Source organism: Poecilia mexicana, unplaced genomic scaffold (assembly GCF_051168715.1).
Source record: "Poecilia mexicana isolate PSO_F unplaced genomic scaffold, ASM5116871v1 scaffold_4, whole genome shotgun sequence".
In the NCBI taxonomy this organism is placed as follows: domain Eukaryota; kingdom Metazoa; phylum Chordata; class Actinopteri; order Cyprinodontiformes; family Poeciliidae; genus Poecilia; species Poecilia mexicana.
The window spans coordinates 30135190-30148420 of record NW_028263373.1 but is presented as its reverse complement, the minus strand read 5'-3'; positions in this window follow the sequence as shown (position 1 = coordinate 30148420).

Below are 13231 nucleotides of genomic sequence, written 5' to 3'. Positions count from 1 at the left end.
TTTGAAAATGAATGCTATAATAATCTGTATTTAAACAGATAGAACCTCACTGATATTATTTTCAAGAGGTAGATGGTAAAATAGCAGCAACATTTACAAGTATCAGCATTTACATTCATGCAGTGACATTAATTAATTTAGCTTTGAAAGCATCAAAGCATGAATAGCATGTGTTGTTGTGCCTTAATTTATTTGGCTTATTTGGGGTGAGAAGCTACTCTCAGATGCTCTATTGGTTTTGTCTAGATTTTTTTGTCACTTTCTTCATTTGATTTGCTTTTATACACAGTCTATGTCATTTTAATCGTGACAAAATGTCGCTTCACAGACATTTTTACAAATATCCTGCACACTGTGCATATTTTATATATATTGGTTTTGACAAATAATTGCATACTAGCATAGAAAAATGTAAAGTAATATAAAATCTATCAATCTGCCAAGTCCTGTTGTTTCTAGATGCTAGAAATGCAAAACAGGCTTTGTGTGAAGTGCCTAAAATATGATTTAATTTAACTTTAAAAAGCCTTTTAAAGTTACACCATGTGATACCTAAGACGATACCTACGCTGTCATATGGTGGTAAACACATAAACATATTCCTCTGAAATATATTAAGAAGAAACATGATGAATGTACAAATACTTGTAATATATTTTTTAAAATAGTACTGACACTAATAAAATATTGTGCTAATGAGACCGTACTACTCTGTAATTTAATATCTATACTTTCACATATTACTTTGGAAGACAGTCCTGTCATATCAGTTACAAACTGAAACCAGTATGACATACACCTTTTCCGTCCGTCTGTCTGTTGTGCCGCAGCTCCTGAATTGATTTTGTCCTTTCTTTCCCGCCTTCTGTTCTCAGTGAGATTATTCAGACTTCATCTGAAGCCAGTCTGATCCTCATATTCATTCCTGGATTTGCAACATTACAATGATCTTTACACCTACAACAAGCACAACAATGATCATTTCCAAAAGAGCATCGGCTGCAGGAAGATGACCTGACATGTTTCTATAATACCTAGTTATATAAAAGGAGCAAAGGAAGCATGAAGTGTTGCTTCCTTCTGACTGAATCTGCAGCAGAAAAGTTACGTCTCTCTTGATGCGGCTGGAATCTCTGGAAGAGAAAGATGCTGTTTATGTCTTACAAATCCTTGCTTAGTTTTTATAATAATGTCAAATAAAATTACATTTATAAACACCTCTTTAGTATTACAGATTAAGAATTGCATATATATTTTTCTTTAGTTTTTAGGCTGAAAAACTATGTGCAGGGATAAATGAAAACAGTAGGGGGCACCACATACCACGGAGAGAAATAAAGAGGAAGATGAGAGCAAACAGTCACACAGATTAAAACATATTTTAAAACAGAACAAGGATAAATTTGATCAGTTTTTTTTGTCTTAATACCTGATATTACATACCATAGGTGAGTTTAGGTTATAGTTTATGTTCACAAAGTCTCACCTTGTAAATTATAAAATCTTTTCATGTTAGCAGTCAGATTCAAGTCAGTTTCTTTATGCGAAAGTGTAGATAACTTTGTTTGCTAAAATCTTGCACATGCATAATGTTTTTAATGATTCACATTTCTGAGAAGTTTCTGTGAGGCCCTTGAATCTGCCTGCAGAGATTTTGATCAGAAAGAAACAGAAACTTTGTCACATAGGAAGCGTTTGGCTGTAATAACTTGCAGCTGTTTTCCTAATGCAGCCTGACTCAGACTGTTCAGGCCGGCCTTTTTCACTTCAGCCACAGACTCTTATCAGATTGACCTTTGATCCATGGTAAAAGTCTGAGTCACATCTAGTGGCACAAATCTCCTCTGACACAGGTGTGTTATCAGCTATCTAGAGCATTTTTGTTCCTAAAAATGGCCTTTACTTTAGATATGGGTAGTTTAGAAAGATTACCCAGAATATCTCTTCAAGCGCACAACAAAAAAGGTATGGGGTTCTCTAGTGGACAGAAAATAATCAAAGGTAATGTGATAATTTGGCAACTGTGCCAAAATTATGAAGACTTCACCCTTTTTCTCCAAAATAATTTTTATTTTCTGTGTTAACGCCTTACTGGACTGAAGCTTGTCGAATGCCATGTGTTTTCCTCTGAGGCACCACTGGGGGGCACTAAAGCTGCATGTTGACACACTGCACTGAGGGTGTGCAAATTGTCCATTTTTGAAGGAGATATTGACCAACAGATGCAATCAGGATTCATTTGCATCCTCTACACCCAAGTTCTGATTTCTCATCAAAAGGCAACACATGCCTGTGTTGTTTGCTTTTTATAATTTGCTCCCTCTGTTGCATTAAGAAAGTCTCATTGGATCCGTGCTGGTTTGTCTAAAGATCACTGTGATTCAGTTTCCCTCTGTTGGAATTGCCACCTGACTGCAGCCTGGATAGGCAGATTAGATGCGGTGGGGGAGTCAGGCCTCAAAACTGGATGAGACTATTGATCTTCACAGCTGTGCTTAATTCCTCTCTTACGCACAAATGAACCGATTCATTAAGAAAAGCAAGAAAACAGTTTTTGTGAAAACTTTTGCAGATTTGTTCAAGATTAGAAATAAAAGCATAAAGCGGGGCGAATTGAATTTTCATGCAGAAGAAAGATGCAACTTTGATTAAAATAAAGCCAAATGAAAGAGTCTCTGTAGCATCAGATGTTTGAGAAGATTTGTTGAAATGAAAAGTCCTGTCATGTGACTGCCGGTTCCTAACTTTCACACTGCTGGCTTCAGTTTCTCATGTTTTTGAGGTCATCCTCGCTTGTTAATGAGCACAAGATGTGTCGGTACGTCAGAAACAAAATAAAATATAAATTCAGAAGTTGAAATTGACATTTGGTTAAGGTGTCTCTTCTCTTCTCCTGTCTTTCACCACAGGCGTAAGGATGTTGTCAGGTTGAGGAGGAAGTGAAACCTTCGCCCATATTTGCAAAAGAGGAAGCACAAACACACACCCACGCATGAGTAAGAATTATACCACCACATGCACTGATTGCAATCAACTCCAAAAAGCACAAACTTGCATATTACTGTCTCTGCTGCTCATATTTGCTTGACCTCATATTCCTTTTGACTTTCCTACAAATATCAATAAATGCAGGTATTTTATTTGAATTTTGTGTGACAGACAAGCTGTGAAATGGAAGGAAAAGGATAAATGGTTTTCAAAAATCTTTTATTTTAACAGTAGGACTTGAGGCATACATTCCCATCCAGTAGAAACACCTTAATGTTTAGTCAGATTGGTTCAGAGTTTCTGAGAATGCCTTTTTTCTAGTCTGAAAACTGATTCCCAGTTTGATTTAGGTCTGAACTGCTGGGCCATACAGAGACGGGAGTGGAAATGAAGTAATCAGAGGAAAAGTGGTACAGCTGTGGCAGGTAGAAAGCAGAGTGAGAAATTAATCAACACAGAGGAAGTTGAACTAAGACCTAAAGGAACCACAAATCAAGGAGAAAAGACAAACAGACCAGAGAAGAGAAAACAAGAATAACCTGAGAAACTGAGCACAAAGGAATGAAATGTATGGCAACACCATTCTAGCAATAATCCATGGCCAATGAACTGAAATATGGCTAGACTTAATGAACATAAACAAGGAAATACATAAAGCACCAACAGAAAAGAAAACCAAAACTGATTTTTACTCAGAAAATTCAGTTTTTCTTTCACTTTCAAAAACATCTGATTAAAATACACTCTGTGGGTATAATGTGAAAACTTTGTAGAGGACAAAGGACTTTTCAGAGACAATAACTGTATCATCATTACAAATGTCAAAAATACACAATTTTTGCTATTGCTGTGTTTCCATTAAGAGACTGAATTAAAATCACACATGAATGAGTTTGATCAGCATGCAGCGCCACCATCCTCCATCTACTTCCTGTTGTCTTCTTCTTTGTGGTTTGTGCCAGTAGTAACATCCGGTTGTTGGTCATTTGACTACTGTGATGTGAAGAAAGTGTTTCCATTACAGTTTTGCAAAATAAACCTATTTTGATATGGGCAATAAAACCAACCACCTCGTCTCTAAGGCCAAAGCCTTTCATTGAAATTGATGTGTTTCAGTGTGCAAATTTATTTTCAAAGTGTCAAACTGCACAATTGGAAATGCAGCTATTAGAACGTGAAGCAGTTGTGGACACACCGATGGATGTTGCAGATCATTTGGATGTTAAATATCTCAGTTTCAAACCTTCCTGAAACCTTCAGCATCCAATGAGAGCAGGTGAATGCCTCTTTATTTGTAGCCCTGTGTAATGGCTGAACTTTGGTTTCTGCAGCGCTGGGTGTAAGCGTCGGCCTCAGCACGCTCATCAGCCATGCATTCAGGCCCAGCAGCAGGTCGATGCTGCCAGCTACGCCTCTGGTAATAAATGCACATCCCAACACATTGCTGGGTGCGTAGGTTAACAGAGAACAGAGAGTCTTAACACAGTAAAGCCACTACATGCAGCTGCACATGTTCAGTCTGCCTTTATTCCATAAGTTGGATAAAGGCAGCTTATCAGCCAGATCCACAACAATCTGGCTAAAGAAAAATACAGCAGCTGGTGAGAAAACAGAAAAGTGATTAAACAAGATAAATCTGGACAACTAGAGGTGTGTACTATCATAGCTTCAAATAAGTGTTTATGTTACCCTTGATCTGTAATTTGTCAAAATTGTGAGTCATTGTTTAAGGGGGAGCCTGGAGTGATTCATCACTGAGAAAAACCCAATTCAGGAGTCTCTGCTAGTGAAAGCATAAAGCATCACCTGCAGGTGACATGGAAAACAGCAAATATCTTAGTGTTTAACTGGAACTTTAGAATGAAAAATGTCCTCATTAAAATAAAGATTGGGTCCTTATGAGCATCTTTTTTTAAACTTTCCTATTCTCTGTACTTTTTCTGTGTCGTCTTCAATCTTCCTCTTGAAACAAAACTATGTACACTCTGAAAACTTTTACACATTTTCTGACATTGCAACCACAAACTTCCAAATAAGACACTTTTATTGTCATTTTATGGGAAAAACCAACACATCATAATGTAAGTTACAAATATAAATCACTTTGCTCGTTTGATTGCTTTGTCAAATAAATCATGATCAATAAAACAAGACCTTTTTGATCAAAATCCCACATGTAAAGTCAAAGTGAAAACTTATTTCTGCAAATAATGACAAATAAAAATGTGTAACGTAATAATACTATTATATTTCCAGCTACAGGGACATGGAAGCTGGTCAGAGTTGATGAGAAAATGGATGGAGCTAAATGGAGGCGGGAGACTGGGGGAGAAAGTCAACCAGATCTACAATAAACAGTTTGGATCACAGTGCATCCAGTGCAAACCTAATGCAGATGAGAATCTGTGTTAAAGCCACAAACATTGACGTTCAGAGATGCTCAACGTCTGGTTTTAATGAGCCTGGGAGATTTTGATGGAGAAAAACCCTGCAGCTGTAGCTGCAGTGAAGGATGTCTCTGCAAATTATCGACAGGAAGAGGTTGATTACATTTTCTTATTATAAAAAAAAATCAGAAAACACTGAATCATTTCCTTCCATTTCACAGTTCTGCACTACTTAAACTGCACTAAATAAATATTATCCTTCTATGGAAAAACACAGATTTTTCCTGTTATCTGGAATAACTTCAGGTGCATCACAGAATCTTTTTAATGAGACTCCTTGTTGTGTCAAATCCCCTGATGGAGGATTGTAAGATTTGTTGCAGTTTGCTGGTTTCCTCAGAGAAGCACCATTTAACAAACTGGTTTCAGTCGTGGTTGAATTGGATTAAAGTGGAGTCCATCTGTTATTGTATTGAATGTAACTATGACTGTGACTGAAACTACATCATTTTTTGTTTTTCCTGCTTTGTTTTTATGTAAATTGCCTTTAGTTGTCACTTTGATTTGATTCAATGCTACAAGATTAAATTAACTTTGAATCAAAGTCAATTTCACTGACTTTGATTCTCTAAAATATTTTTGAAAACTCAGCATTTTCTGTGCGGGAAATGCTTCCAGTTCTGTATGGAGCAGAATAGTGTATTTTGCATCTGCAGTGGTTGTGTGAGGTACCTATGAGCAGTCAGTGTCTTACTAGCTGAAGAAGTGGTTCAGCATGTCCAGAGTCTGGGGTTCTGACTGATAAGCTAACTGGCTCTCAGGTCTGAGTTTACCACATTTTTGACCATAAATAAACTTCAAACATTTTTTTGTGCTTAACGCTGTTCTGAGGATTTTGACATTTGTTTTATATATTCAATAAATATGTGTGACATATTTGGTCTTTCTGATCGGCCGTAATGTACAATGTCCAAGTATAAAAAGCATGAAATTACTATGCTACACTGACAGGGGGCAGTGCTGAGCAACAGAGGTTCTTCTTCTGCAGATCAAAAACACTGGAAACAATCAGAAAAATACAAACATACATTCAGACTAGAACCATTACAGGATGACTCTCCTCCTTGGTGATCATCTCCATTAAAGCAGAAAATGTTTATAACAGATTGATGGATATGTTCATGGAGAAGAAGAAGACGAGATGCACAGACTTCATGTACAAATAAAATTAAGAACATGCACAATTTTCAATTTTTAATTCACCTTTACTGTACAAGGCAAAGCAGAATGACGTGTAAAGCGTACTCTAAGCCACTGCGACCGCAGCTTTGCAGAACAGACGCAGATGAAATCTACTCTATGCTTTATCTTGTAGAATCTCATCAGAGAAGCAGATAAGTTCTCAGACGCTCTGCACACAACGGCTGCAGGATTGCACAAGGCGTCTTTGGGTCAAACAGATGGAACATTTATAAACTCTCACATGGTTTCCTGTCTTATCCAAAACTTTTTTTTCTCAGCTTGAAGAGTGGATAAAATATTTTATGCTATACATTTTACATTTCAATTTGGTATAATGGTGAACTGCTATCATTACAGCTGTATCTAGTAATAATCATGTATGTTACAGCCAGTAAGTTTAAAGTGGTAGGTTTTTAATGTGGCTGAAGCAGAAAATAAAGCACAAGTTTAGAATGATTTACAGATAAAAAAGGACATTTAGGTGTTGTAAATCTGAAAAACGGCTAACTGCATTGTATTTCATTTGTTTTATCTTGTTCATTTTATGCCTGTGTTTTTAACCTCTTACTTTTTATTTTTCTGTAAAGCTTTTTTGAATTCTCCATACAAATAAATTTGCCTTGATTAGCTTAAATGATCCTTTGTTGTTCATGTTTATCCCAAATGCCACAATGCAGTCGAGGTTTTTAATTGAAAATGTGGCGTTCTACCCAGAGCGGCATGGCTTGGGGTGTTAGTTGTGTCTTATTTCAAATACTGTGAGAAGATTCTTAACTCTGTTTCTGATTCTCAGCTTTTCATTCGGGCTAAATTAAAAGATCATTTCTGTGTTTTTGAAGAGTGTGGGAGACGTGTGATCATCTCTAGCTTGAAATCTTCCAGATCTATTTCCCATCTTACATGAATAACTCTGAGAGAGAATCTCTAAAAGCAGCACAGTGAAAAAGAGCTTGCAGCCCCGCCCCAGCAGCTCAGCTCGGCTGCGTTCTTCTGCACACACATTGGCCAGGTTTCTCACACACACACACACACACACACACACACACACACACACACACACACACACACACACACACACACACACACACACACACACACACACACACACACACACACACACAAACAGTTGCATATCCATATGCTGTATAAAAAAACACACTTCCTGACATTAAATAGGACTAAACTTTAAAGCATCACTAAAGCTGTCTGAGTATTTCCCTCCTTGGGTTGTAGAGGGGCTACTGCAGTTGAATTCTCCTATTGTTAACATGATAAAGCATGGTTGATGTCTGTCACACAGTCCTGTTGGCGTATAAAACCGTCTCACTCAGACACACGCCCCCTGGTGGTGTGTCAGGAGCTGGAATTGCCAGAATGGTTGGTAAATGCTTCACATTTTGTCACCAAACCTTCCAACTACGTAGAAAGTTGCTAGATTTGTAACCAGTTGGTCTATTGAAAAAATAAATCATTAGAGGTTTGTGGAAAATTTGGTTGGTTTGTGGAGGTGTGAACAAAAAAATAACTCTGGCCTGCTTACAAAAACCTCGATCTGGATTCAGTTAAAGTGAACTCTGGTTTGGTTCAAATGGATATGTGAACGCCAAGTGGACTGGAGACCGCTCCAAAGGCAGGAAGTGGAATACATTGCAAGGCATTCTGGGTAAACAAGCACGTGAGTCCAGCACTAGCAGGACAAATGGCTTATGGTCTTTTTATAAGGACAAAAGAGAAATCCTACAACCGCTAAAATCTGACACCACTCCATTTTTGTTTACCTTTCATAAAGAAGGAAGTTGCGCTGAGTGTCTTCTTCAGAGGTCTTTATGTTGTTCCCTTCAGTGGTCCTTGGTGCAGCGCCCCCACAGGCGAGGAGGTGAACAGGTTTTAAGAGGTTTTTTTCACTCAGTGAAAACTTTTCACAGTGAGAAAACGAACTGCAGCAGCTGAAAATGTAACAAATGTTCCAAATTTAGTCCTCAATCAAAGCTAGCACTTGACTGTTGCCCTGATTGATAAAGACAAAAAACAAGAGACATGCTCTCCACATTAAAACCAGCTTTGACGATGGCAGCAAGAACACAGAGGAGGACAGAAGGATTTGTTTCCAGGAAATTACCCTTGAAAGGTCATGTAGATGTTTTCTTTTTCCGAGCCACTTTTGCTTTTCATCACACCCTGTTCCCTCACACCATGTTCTGCGTTCCTTCTGCTCCAAGAACAGTCGGTGCGCTTGTCATGTTGAACCAAATTAAAGTTGAGAGGTGGTAGACCTCCACAGTGTTTTAGTCAGACAGGAGGAATAATGTGGCACTTTAACTGCTGCATTTAACCCAGATTATTGTTTCTGCGAGGCCAAATGTGAGACGTTATCCAGCTGCAGCCGCTCACAGCAACAAGCAGAGCCACGGCTGGAAATGTTCTGTTCAGCTGCTGCTGCGGTTCCGTCAGAGTCGCTGTCCTCAGCGACGTCCAGCTGTTTTAAAGAGATGGACTTCTGTCAGAGACATGACTAATGAAGGAACGTCAGCGAAAAATCAAACCATGCAGATGTAAAAACCACTTAAAGCTCAGCATGTTTGGCTTTTTATGAACAAGAGAAGAAAAACAAATTGCATTGTTCTCAAAGAACAAGCCTGCGTCGCTCGCTGACTCATCTGTGCCAGAATTTCTATCATCAGTTACCCAGTCAAGCAAGTACAGTCAGAGCTTTGTTTTTTCTCTCCCCATTTTCAGTTTGGTTTCACACAGTGTGTGTTTGAAGCTGAAATATCCTGTTGGTTGTTGGTGGGAAACACAGACTGAGGCAATCTGGACAGGATCAACATCCCCAACAGAAATGAAACGGCCCAGCGTCCCCCACGGAGGCTAATCCAGTCTGAAAGGAGCCTGTAATTTGTCACAAAATGACAGATCAGATATCTGACGTGGAGGCAGCCTCTGCAGACGGATCCATGGAGAAGGCCGTAGCTCGGTCCACCGTTCCCGGAGAGTGGCAAGGTGAAGCTTACCTTCATTAAGGAGGAAATGATTTTGATAAAAGGAGTAAGGGTCAGGTGCTCAGGTTGATTTAAGTGGCATCAGCAACAAGAAGTTAAGAGGTCAGCACATCAGACACAAACAGTCTCATATTTAAATCAAAATGCTTTCTCATATCTGATACATGCGAAAAGCAACCACAAATAAAACCTCATTTATTTAATACACTTCAACATGAGAGCACTATGCTGAGAGCAGTGGCCTTCGTCTTTAGATGGGAAGAAATAAAACCAGTTTACCTGCAGTGCACCATTCATTCACAAGATAATTCAAAGTGCTTTATGGAAAAAAATTAAACGCAATAACATATGTTCAAGACAAGAAACACATTAAGAGCAGAAAGACTCAAACCTGTGCCGGACCCTAACCCAGTAATATGCACAATCAATAAGAAAAATGCTGAATGTATCAAAAATAGCTTAGAAGAAAACAATTAGATGCTTTAAAATTGGTCTCTGTCCCTTTAAGAAGCTTCTCTTTCCGACGCTCTGCCTCCAGCTCGTATCCTTTATTTTACCGTTTACAGCCGTTTCTGGACTGAGATGTAGCTCCTATGATGAGTTCAGCAGTTTCATGAGGTGTTCACTCATTTCTGGAGCAACTAAAGCACCTGGGTGCTAACATGATGTCAAACCCAAAAACGTCCATTTTACATAACACCTCACCTTTAAATTAGCAACAGCACAACAAGGTTCAGGCAACAGGTGAGCAAAGCCAACACAGGATGAAAATTAAAATACAAGGAGGATGTGCTTTTACAGCAGGAACCAACTAACTCCAGTTTAACTGATCAACATTTCTGATAACCTTCCAAACGGCTCAGTGTTTAAATGCATGACACAAACCTAATGGACCTCTGCTCCTCCAGGTTCCCTGCTGCCCGTCACACCTGAGCATGTTAGCCAGAGCCGCCTCAGCTTGGAGGGTCGCGCTAAGCTAAGTGCTATCAGTGTGACTCAGACCAAATCAATGAGCACGTGTGTGCGTCGGGTTTCAGCTTTAATTTGGGATCCTCCATCCTCCATTATCTTCTCCAGCCTCTGTCTCAGGAGAGGAACAAGTGTGTGTGAAGTTACAGCGGCTGGCAGGGAAAGTTAATTACAAAGATAGACTAAACCTAGATTGACAGAGCAGTCTGCTGCACAAAGTGGAAGCACTTATTGCTCGTCTAGACAGAGTCTTTGTGCAACATGTGTTAATGCTGAGGTCGAAGCAGCGCCCCAGACCCAACTTATCACGGCTAAGCAGCTGTTTTATAAAGAGCTGTTGAAATAATAATACAGTGAGTGAGCACTTGAGACCGTTCACTGGCTGCTCCAGAGTGAAAAATACAGAACTGAACTGTGAGAAATGCTGAATGATTGAGAGACGACGTGTTCCAGACATCCAACGTCTGGACCGCCGACTGTTGGGATTGAGATTTAACAGAATTCTGTTTATTCTGCTCAATCAACAGGTGATTCTTGCAGCCAATTAAGAGAAAGTTTGGTGAGAAACCAGCCACTGGTATGGATGACAGTAAGAACCACTGTTCTTTTCCTGTTGTCATCAGTTGCGCCCATCTAAATGGATTCTGACTCTGATTTAATCATCTAGTTCCAGATCCAGTTACACATCAAATGATTATGCATGTTTAACTAATTTCACAATCATGGTGAAAGTCTGGGGAAAAAAATTAATGCTGAGTTAAAGTAACTGTGCTGGTGGCAACAGTAGGGAAAAAACAGAGACAGCATGTATTTTCCATCCGGTGGAAATCATTTACATTTGGAATATCTTGCAAAAGGCTCAGCTGGAGAAGATACTACCAGGGTCGTGCATTGAATACGCTCCGCAGAAGAGTTATACAAAAGAGGAAATCAACACCTGACTCCCTGGTTGGTGGCAAGACCAGTCTGGGTAAAATATTCTGTCAGAGCATGTTCATCACACCGTCTGTAATCCTGTCAGTCTGCCTCCATCTCGCACCCAGCAGGAGCCCGAGTCGTACTCACACCCTGTTGTGTGACGGGATAATGATACGCCGTGACAGATTCTGTGTGTTTGTGAGGCTGTGTTTCCCAAAGAGGAAGGAAAAACTGTCAAAACACTTTATAGTTTATCCTGAGCAGTTTGGAGGCCCCCCAGCTTAATTTAGTTGTGTTTTAATTGATCTGTGTGGCAAAGAAAACAGCTGAAGGTCAGAACTGTAAAGCTGGAGTAGAAAGAAAAATGATTCCACAAAGACAACAGATAGAAGAGTACAGCGCTGTCTGGACTTTGACTACACCACTAACATATACACAGAAAACAGAATATTTTTCCCTAAATGTCTTGAGGAACATGGAAATGTGTTTTGGTCTTTATGTGGCTTTTTAATTTCTAAATCATGAACATTCGTCCTGACATTTCATTTGCAGTTCTGGATTTCTTTGACTTCCTGGATGAGTTTCATTCATCCAGTCTTTGATAGTTTCTGAAAAGGTTCACCATGTTTTCATGTTTTCTCCATTTGTGGTTTGGTGGAGTCTCAAAGCCTTAGAAATTGCTTGGTGATCTTTTTCCAAACTGATCGAAGACACTGATTAGTTTTTTTATTGACTCTTTAGGTTAGGCCACGATGTGTTGCTTTTTGAGATATTTTAGCCTACTTCATGTCGTCAGACAGGTACTATTAAAGCAAAGTCTTGATTCTGTAGATCTGGAAGTGATTGTGAGTCTTAGTGGGGATCAGAAAGCTTTAAAAACCCAAACAGAAGAAATCTGGGGAAATGTTTTCTAATGATACTCATAGTGGAAACCATTTGACCTTTGACCCTCTCTCCCACTCTTTTCTCACTACAGATTAAGAAACGCAGCAAGATTAACAAAACAGAGGAGATATGTCTGACTTAAACTTATGACATCTCTGATTGGAGGGTTTCACTTTCGGCTTTAGAACCAGAAACCATTTTGGCTTTATTTGTTGAAAATATAAACTTTATCAGTGATGCAAATGTAGCAACTGCTAACCAAGAACATTTTGAGTCGAGACAAACTATGAAACTAAGTTTTGATCTTTTTCATAGAGCTCTGTTTGTTTAAACAACGAGGGAGAGAATGCCAGAATAATTTCTGGTTCTGAAACCAAAAGTTTTCTCGTCCAATCAGAGACGTCTGCAGTGTCCCACTGAGACCGGCCTCTTCCGTCTTAACGTTGCTGCGTTCTTTTAATTTGTTATTGTATAATTAGTAGTTGTGTTTAGTGAATTGTTGAAGTGGTTTGCATTATAGCGTTCCTCTTTAGAATGCTTCAAAACGTTAAAGCCGTAATGTTCAGAAAATGAGGTCTGAAAGGTTTTGCAGGTAAAAATACCTCTGCATAGCAGAAAAAAATAGATCTGCGCCCCAGAAGATGGCCGTGACATCGGTCTGGTGCGACCAGAACATTCGCCCTTCATTCCATCTGCCACCAAGGACACGCAGCCATGCGGTGTGTGTGTGTGTGTGTGTGTGTGTGTGTGTGTGTGTAGGGGTGTGTGTGTGTGTGTGTGTGTGTGGCTGAAAGCCTCTGTTTATTTGCTTGTCTAATTTGCAGTCTATGTGAGATTGCACAC